We start from the raw sequence: 9,432 nt of genomic DNA on the forward strand, positions 1-9,432 counted from the left end.
AAGTCTAACATGCTTCCTATGAAGAGGAATCTTATACACAAATGAATTCATGAAGAACAAAGTGACAAGCATAAGAGGATAAAACACGAGTAACTTCAAGATTCTCAACACAAAGAGGGGAAACTTAATATTATTAAGATGCATACAACCATATTTCCCTCTCTCATAATAACTTTCAGTAGCATCATTGATGAAATCCACAATATACCCATCACTTAAAACATTCTTATCATGGTTCATATGAATAGAAGTATCATTAAGTTTGGCATAAGAAGAGTTATTCTCATTAATAGTAATTGGAGCAAGATTATTATCAAGAATTTGAACATGGTAAACAAGTTGCATATTAAAAGAATTATTTTTGGTAATCCAACCATGACTATGACAAGTTTCATAAGGGTAGTTATAACCTATATCATAGCATTCTTTATAATAATCATCAAAGATCGGAGGCACAGTGTCATCATAAGAAATAGAATAGTTATCTTTCACAGTCGGTTTATCTATGACCATACCATCGTTGTTATTAGAAGGAGATGTATCAAACACATAATGATCAGTAGCAAAAGGATTTTCAAACACCTATTCCCCAAGCTTAGAGCTTTCTATATCATTATGGGAGGAAGCATGGATAGCATCGACACTATGGCAATTATTATCATAATCATTTTCAGAATTAGTTTCCCGTAGATTTGCAATATCAAAAGTAGTGTGCTCATTCAAATCATGATCTCTAATGTATGTAAAGGGCATAGGAAGATCATCATATTTAGATTCATTATCACAATAATCATTAGGAGCAACATACTTACGGTTACTTAGCGTTATCTCATTCACGCGGGGATACGCCGTTACCTCTTTCTTTTTATTCTCCTTCTTCTTCCTCTTCTTCTTCTTCGTTCCCTTCTTCTTCTTCTTCTCTTCCTTCTCCTCATTTCCTTCTTTAGGAGGAAGAGGCTTGAAGGGTGGCTTGTCCGCATAATCTGATTTACTTTTAGAAACAATAGAAGAAACTTGGGAGGATTCCTCCTTTTCATTAATTAGTTCAAAACACATGGCGGTCCTATCATATTTTGGCAAGGTGTCATCTTCTAAAATATTTTGTATGTAAGTATTTGTATGGCTATTATCAATGCAATAAGAAAAACACCCATGCAGGACATCATCAATATCAAGATCACTCATATGTATCAAAGAGATTTTTCTCGACAGTTCTTCACACCCCAAAAATAAAGTAAGTTCATCATGCTGATTAGGAGTAATTTCATCATCACAATACAAATTTGCAGCACTCATTGGGTTCAAATTATCATTGGAGGAGCATTGAAAATTAAAATGACCCACTTCATGGCAAACTTCACAAATAAAAGGATAGAGGGCACAAACTTTTTTACCAAGATCATCTAGAGCCCTAAGCCACTTTCTAGTTTTTTCATTAATATGATGGATGCAATATTCATCTTTGACTTGATTAATTCCACAAGGTCTATGCATTCCACAAAAATTAACATGCTTATAGGAAATAGCATTCTTAGGAGTTTGAGCATGCTTATTGCAATAATTAACAACAGTTTCATTCTTCATGCAAGCCTCTTTAAAAGGTTCATGATACTTATCAAAATTCTTTTTAGGCAATTCAAAATGAGAAGCAAAGGCTTTATAAAGATTTACAGGAACTTGAGAGTCAAGACCATAAGTAGCACTCATATTTCGAAATTTATCGGTATCCATAAAAGCTTCAATGCATTCATAATCATAATTTATACCTGACTCTTTACCTTCATTGTTCTCCCATCCTTCAGCGTTGTCCTCAATCCGATCAAGAAGATCCCATCTAGCTTCAATCTCCTTGCTTGTGAAAGATCCTTCCGAACAGGCATCCAGATAGTCCTTGTGTTGCCCTGAAAGTCTCGCATAAAAATTGTTAACAATAACATTACGGGGGAGCTCATGAATGGGACATTTGAGAATTAGTGACTTCAATCTCCCCCACGCTTGAGAAATACTCTCTCCATCACGAGGATAAAAGTTATAAATATAATTCCTATCAGTATGCACTTCATGAGGAGGATAAAATTTAGAATAAAAGAGAGATGCAATTTCCTCCCAACCAAGAGAATGACTATTCTCCAACAATTTATACCAATGCGCCGCTTTACCGGGCAATGAAAGCAGAGAATAGCTTCTTCCTCACTTCATCCATAGAGATACTGCACACTTGAATAACTCGCATAATTCATGCAAAAACAAGAATGATCTTTAGGATGGACAGTTCCATCCCCTTTATAGTGGTTATCCATAACACGTTCAATAATTTTCATAGGTATTTTATACGGAATACTTTCAGCAGGTGGATTTAAAATATCAGAAGCATCATTAGAGTTATCGCATATGGGAGATAAAGCATTATCAGAGCAAAATATTTCTTCCAAAACTCGAGGAGCAAAAAGATTATTTTTACATAAACTAGCTTCCCCAAGCTTAGACTTATCCATAGCATTAGCAGTAATTGCGTTCATACTAATAACATCGCTACTAGCATGCAAATAAGGTTCCATAGGTTTTTTAATTTTCGCATCAAACAATTCTAAATCAGGAAAAAGATTAAAAAGCTCACCAATTTTTTTGTTGTTTTCCATTATGCCTAACTAGTGTAAACAAGAAACAAAAAGTTGCAATTGCAGGATCTAAAGGAAATAGCTTCGAGCACAAACACAATGGCGCCGTAAAAGTCATCACACTGGAACCGGAGTATGAGTGCCTTTTACCTTTCCTCCCCACAACGAGCGCCAAAAAATAGCTTGATGTCTACGGGAGCTTCTATTCTTGTAGACAGTGTTGGGCCTCCAAGAGCAGAGGTTTGTAGAACAGCAGCAAGTTTCCCTTAAGTGGATCACCCAAGGTTTATCGATCTCAGGGAGGAAGAGGTCAAAGATATCCCTCTCAAGCAACCCTGCAACCACAAAGCAAGAAGTCTCTTGTGTCCCCAACACACCTAATACAATAGGTGCACTAGTTCGGCGAAGAGATAGTGAGATACAAGTAATATGGATGAGTATGAGTGATAATAGCAATCTGAATAAAATATGGCAGCGAGTAAACATTCAACAAAACAGTAAACAAACGGAGATTCGATGTTTGGAAGCAAGGCCCAGGGATCCTGCTTTCACTAGTGGACACTCTCAACAATGATCACATAATAGGACTACTCTACACCCTCTTGTTGGATGATGAACACCATTATGTAGGATTACACGAACCCTCAATGCTGGAGTTAACAAGCTCCACAATATTCAATGTTCATATTTAAATAACCTTAGAGTGCAAGATAGATCAACGCCACCAAACCAAGTACTAACATAGCATGCACACCGTAACCTTCACACTATGAAAGGAGGAATAGATCGCATCAAAACCATCATAGTAATAGTTAACTTCATAATCTACAAGAGATCACAATCATAGCATAAACCAAGTACTTCATGATGCACACACTGCCAACATTACATCATGGAGGAGGAATAGACTACTTTAATAACATCACTAGAGTAGCACATAGATGATATTCAACTAGATCACATAGAGAGAGAGATGAACCACATAGCTACAGCGGAGCCCTCAGCCCCGGGGGTGAATTACTCCCTCCTCATCATGGAGGCAGCGATGGCGGTGAAGATGGCGGTGGAGACGGTGGTGGAGACGGCTCCGGGGGCAATTCCCCGTCCCGGCAGGGTGCCGGAACAGCGACTTCTGTCCCCCGAATTGGACTTTCGCGATGACGGCGGCTCTGGATGGTTTTCTCTGTTTCCGTTGAACTTGTCGATGTTTTTAGGTCAGGGACGAATATATAGGCGGAGAGGCGGCGCAAGGAGGCGGCTGGGGCCCCCACACCATAGGCTGGCGCGCCCAGGGGGCCACCCGCGCCGCCTTATGGTGTGGGCCCCCTGCTGCAAAACATGTTGGTATTGTCATAAAACAAGCATGGAACATCAGAAATTATAGATACGTTGGAGACGTATCAATGTTCCATGAAAATAAGTGAACATAAATTCTTCTGACCTACTATATGGAATACTTGTTCACCATAGATCAAACGTAATATGCTCATACTAATTATTTGCCTCACATACTTTTTTTACTACAGGTCATAGCAGAGCATCTTTCAGTAAAAGAGGCCACGTGGAGTTAATAACCTTGATATAAGGTGGATGCACATGGAGTCAAGCGTGAGGAGGAATACTATTATATTGAATTCTTGATCTGTGCTATATTTTCTGGTAGTTGTTGTGCTTTCAATAAGCATGTATGACCTTGCATCCTTATATGGTTTCAGTGAGAGAAATATACTGAAGGTCTCAATAGATTGTATTTATGCTTGGTTCATTGGTAGGAAATAGCTTACGACATTTTTTCAGTTCTGCTTTGCCATAAGGAGGTCAAGTAGCTTCCTCTGGCCCTCCACCTCTCCCAAGTCCAAGAGAGTCCTATCCACGTACCAGCACCAGCAGCCCATCAGGTTTTTGCTTGTTCTTCCAGTCGTTAAGAAATTACATATGACGGTTGCTTTTCATTGAGCTATGGTGCTTGGGTATTGTTTATGTCTTTATGAAGAGAAATAAGAGAAATCTGAATTTAGGTTGGGTATAGGAGAGTGGATAAATGGAGGTCGAGCTACATGTAGCTCTTTATTTTCAAAAAATCTAAAATCATATTTTAAAGTTTCAAAAAAATATGAAAAAAAATCCTAGGTGTGGCCAATGATGGAATCTATAAACATGCAAAATCTCAATATAAATTCTTAGTACTTTAGGCTACACAAAAATGACAAATATGTGTATATGAGAATAGTGAATAGTGCACATTTCAAAACTATAAAACCTGTCAGATTTTATCATTTTTGTGTAGTCTAAAATACAAAGAATTTTACATTGAGATTTTCCACGTTTGTAAATTTCATCATTGTCTACATCCAGGATTTTTTTTTCATATTTTTTCAAAACTTAAACTATGATTCTGAATTTAAAAAATAAAAGGCTACATGTAGCTCGGCCTCCGTTTGCAGTTTTTGTTGGGTATAGGGTCTATTGCTTGTGGGGCTTAACATGATATATAAAGCCAGAGCTTAAATACTAATCTTGGCATACGATAAATATTACTACCTATGAAATCAGAGATTATTCAGCTTTCGTATCTTACATATTGCATTCAACGTTGTCTAGGAAAAAAAGGTATTAGCATTACGCCTAGCACACGCTCCAATTTGCATTAAAAGAACTTCCAGTAATCAAGTTGTGTTCCCTGATGCTTTTTTATCATGCGAACCTCATTCTTTACCAAAATTCACATTAACCATGTAGAGCGGCTGGCAACGGCGCCTGGCGGGGAGAGTCCTTGCACGCAATCACCTAGAGAAGGCCATGCAACGCTATCTCACTCGGCACCCACAAGTTTAATTCTGGTGATTTTTTCCCAGGTGCTCAGATTGATTGTTGGTGCACGGTTCATTTGTTTTCATGTACAGTTGGTACTAGGGATATACCGAGATGGCAATCAAAAGGAAGAGAACACGGGATCTTTTAGTGTGATTTGACATGTACTTCTCTGCGTTGGGTAGAATTATTGCACACTTTTTTCTTCTTCCCCTCTTATTAGGGTTGCCACTCAATTCAAGAATTAGGTAACTCAGGAAGATTTGGTAGTTTTTGACCGACTTGGAATAAGTATGCCAAATGTTTAGTTGTAGACCTACTATCTCAAATCTTCTCAAATATTATTTCTTTGTTGATCTGGTATAGCTATAAGATTATATATTTTACATACAAGAGATACATGCCATTCGAATTTGGTATACTTCCGAACAAGAGATATATGCCATTTGACTTTTTTTAAATATATTTTCAATGCCTTAAACCTTTTTCTTCCGCTTTGAAGTAATTCACTGCAAAGTGCATCACTTTAGCTAGAACACCCAATCGTTTGTACTTGTGCTAAATCGCTTCCAATATGGTAATAAAAGAACAAAAATAATAGCATGCTAAATACACTTAATATCAGGCTGCTTATTGGGTGTTGTTTCATCACACATTAGGGCAGTCAGTTAGATGACATAATTGCACGGGGAGAAACTACATGTTGTAAAAATCACTTGCCTTCAGTGCCCTTTTTTATATTCAATAAATATCAACATGTAGCAAGCCGTGCCTTGCCCCGTCTTGCAATTCTGCCCCTCCTTAGACATTGCCTTCTTGTTCTTCTGCTGACTTCGCATGAACTTCTCCCACTCTTGCTTCACGCAATGTCGGTATTACGCATGTGCTCAACATTGTTGTCTCGCCATTCGGCGACTTCGTCGAGCTTCGTTTGCTCGTGCTCCACCCATGGTACATCGGTCGGGCTAGGATGGAGGAGCTGAGGAGAGATATCCAGGAAACTAAGGCGATGATGCAGGTGGTCACTGTAAAAGAGGAAAAGGAAATACTAACAATTCATGTTTGTATGTTATCTCATAGCAACTCTAAATTCATGGGCCCTGGAAATTACAGAATCGACTAAGATTTACCAGAGTTGGACAAAATATTAGTACATAAGGGCCAGTGACATGTTGAAGTAGGAGGACTATAGGAGTATGTAGTGGTGTTGTTGGAGTGAGTTGACTATTGAAGTAAAATGACGATATGAAAAAAATATTTGATACCCCATGCATGGCAGCACATAGACATTTAATTATGAATATAAAGGTGTTGTTTGGACATGCCACTCAATATCAAGTTTGAAAAAAGTATAGCTCCAATTATATCTGTGTTTGCAGCACCTACGTTTTATGAGATAATAATACATCAAAAAACAGAGGTTGTTGAATTGATAGTTATCACAGCCTAGAACACATGTGTGGGACTTACCGCTGAAGGGTAACAAGAAGACCTAGAACTTGAAACCATGCAGATGCACAACAATGTTGTCTTGTTATTGCGTTCGGTATTATCATGTTTTAGTATATTATGATATCTCTTATTTGTTTCGAATTTTTATAGTAATTATGAATTATATATGTGCATTGAGAAATAAAATTTAAAAACGCGTAGTAACGCACGGGCATTTGTACTAGTAGTTAAAAAAGAAGAAACATGTTCCCCCTTCCCCATACTTTCGTCGTTCTTTTGGTCGTTCACCGTCACCCACTTCGCAGACCTTCGTCCGAGTATCTGGGTCATGTCTCATGGTTCGCACAAAAAGGGCCGCCAAACCTGTGCTGCACTGAATAAAAGGAAACCAGATTAAATAAAATATGACACCAAAATCTGAATAAAAGGAAACCAGAAATCTGAATAAAAGGAAACCAGAATAAAAAGGAAATCTGATTAAAATCACACTGAGCTCAACATATATACTCTGAAGTTTCGTAAGCGAAATAAAACCTGGCGCCTAAAAGATAAATCGAGAGTTGTATATAAATCACAAATGTATACAAGGGACATGTATGCATACCCGTTACAAGCTTGGATTGTAATGCCAATTGTTTCGACACTCCCATTGAGAAGATTTATCCTGGGAATAAAAGAAAACCAGAATAAAAAAAGGAAATCTGAATAAAAGGAAACCTGATTAAAATCACATTAATCACTTGCCACGGGAAGCTGTCACCATCTTAGGTAGGTTATCTGCGATCTAATGCGCCCCTGATATGCGCCCAGGATTCAATCAAAGTCAAGACCTGCGCGAGACCTATTTATCCTGGAACTAATCGTTCACCTGGGACGAACTTCATACTACCCAATGACCATGCCAACGCCACTACAATTTAGCCTCAGACGCGCCTGTTCGAAGAGGATAATGGCCCGGTCAACCGGACGCCCAACCGGATTCCCCTCGGTCCTGACCGAGCGTCGTACCGGGGGCCAACCGGATGGAGACTTGCGACATTTCCGGTTGGCGCCCGGTCGACCGGCCCCACGACTGGACCACCCGGTCACAGGCCCGGTCTGACCGGCCCCAGGACCGGATCCGACGGGAATGACCCACCAAACTCCCTAAGTTATCCACTTATGTACCTTTTCGCCTTGCTGGCCATGTAGACCTATATAAGCAACCTGGACCCCTCCTTTAACCCTTAGACTTGAATTGAGCTTAAACACTACTTTGAGCTTTGTCTCCCTAGGGTTAGCATCCCTTTGTAATCAAGGCATCCTTGTTGTTGATTTGGATATTGTTGAGTGAGATTCTAGTACAAGCTACTCTCTCTCCCTCACCAATCTCTTCTTCTCCAACACCAATCTCTCACCAGGAATTCTGCCGCGGGCCTCTTCCGGGTGATTCTATTGGCGTGGTCCATCGAGCCACGGGGGTAAGTATCGGGTGTATCGGGTTGGTGTGCGTGCGTGAGTACCGGCGTTCTTCGTGTTCCTCGTTCTCCCACCTCTTCCCTTAGATTTTGGGGTCAAATCGCGAGATCGGGCCAAACCCTAGATCTCAGATCACATCAACATGCTAGAATGTAGTAAGGCGACACAGATGTATGAGAAACGAAAAAAGAATGCAGTAGTAATTTTTTTACAACACAAGAATGATAAAAAAAAGGTCACCACATCGCATCTCGCTGATTATTCTTTTCTAAAAATATGGCCCTCCCAAGGTAAAGAAAATAAAAAGGTAAATGCTATAACTTATGGCATACAAAGAGGAGAATGCACAATTTCATGAAGCATACTATCTGGAAAGAGCTCCAGAATTATTGAACTGACTCGTTTTTCATTACAGAATGTACATAATTCCATACCGTCCTATCACATGACAATGACATAACCATTTTGTACATTGAGACCAGGGTTGACACACCAAGGTAAAGAAAATTGTTCAGAGACTTAAGTGGGGATCAAAATACGAAAGCATGGTAGAAATAACATACTGTAATTGGTAACGTCACAATCTAACAATAATTTTGGAGCACATGAAAATAGGTCAGGCTTCACTCACCTGAATATTAGGGTGCCTTTGCAAACAATTTTTTTTCAAATACCCTGAATGCAAACAGTAAATCGATTAGATGGAGCAAGAGCAGAACTGTTGTATTCATGAATGTGGTTTATTTGTTCAGATTTTTCCGCTGCAGTCTCTGTTCATAGTATGAAACTGCTCCATTATGAATCTGAGCTCTTTTGTTTATCATTTGATTATTTTCTTGATCTCGAAACATGTACTAAGACCCACGACGAGATCATTGTGGTTCCACAAATGAACAAAAAACATGTTTTTTCTCATATCCTAACTTTGCGCAGATTTTTTTGGGTTTGTTGGAGAATCGAAGGTGAGAGAGGAAGATGGGTAAGGAGAGAGACTTGTGGGTCTGGTCCACAAGAGAGGACAACAAAGTTTTTCACAGCCAACTAACACCGTTTGACACGTGTCAAGCAGAGAAGGGGTGCTCACGTATCCCCC

General features: G+C 39.2%; 1 long non-coding RNA gene across 2 annotated transcripts in view; it reads left to right on the forward strand.

Annotated features, from left to right (window-relative positions):
* LOC139838467 (uncharacterized) overlaps window positions 1-6,277 on the forward strand; it is a 32,623-nt gene extending 26,346 nt beyond the window's left edge. Inside the window, exons 4-5 of one of the 2 annotated variants that reach the window (XR_011755268.1) lie at window positions 4,145-4,516; window positions 5,358-6,277. This is a non-coding gene — a long non-coding RNA (uncharacterized lncRNA). The remainder of the gene's footprint in view (window positions 1-4,144; window positions 4,517-5,357) is intronic. The other variant, XR_011755269.1, reaches the window with a different exon arrangement.
* The last annotated feature ends 3,155 nt before the right edge of the window (window positions 6,278-9,432 follow it).

This window comes from Lolium perenne, chromosome 3, assembly GCF_019359855.2.
Source record: "Lolium perenne isolate Kyuss_39 chromosome 3, Kyuss_2.0, whole genome shotgun sequence".
NCBI lineage: Eukaryota > Viridiplantae > Streptophyta > Magnoliopsida > Poales > Poaceae > Lolium > Lolium perenne.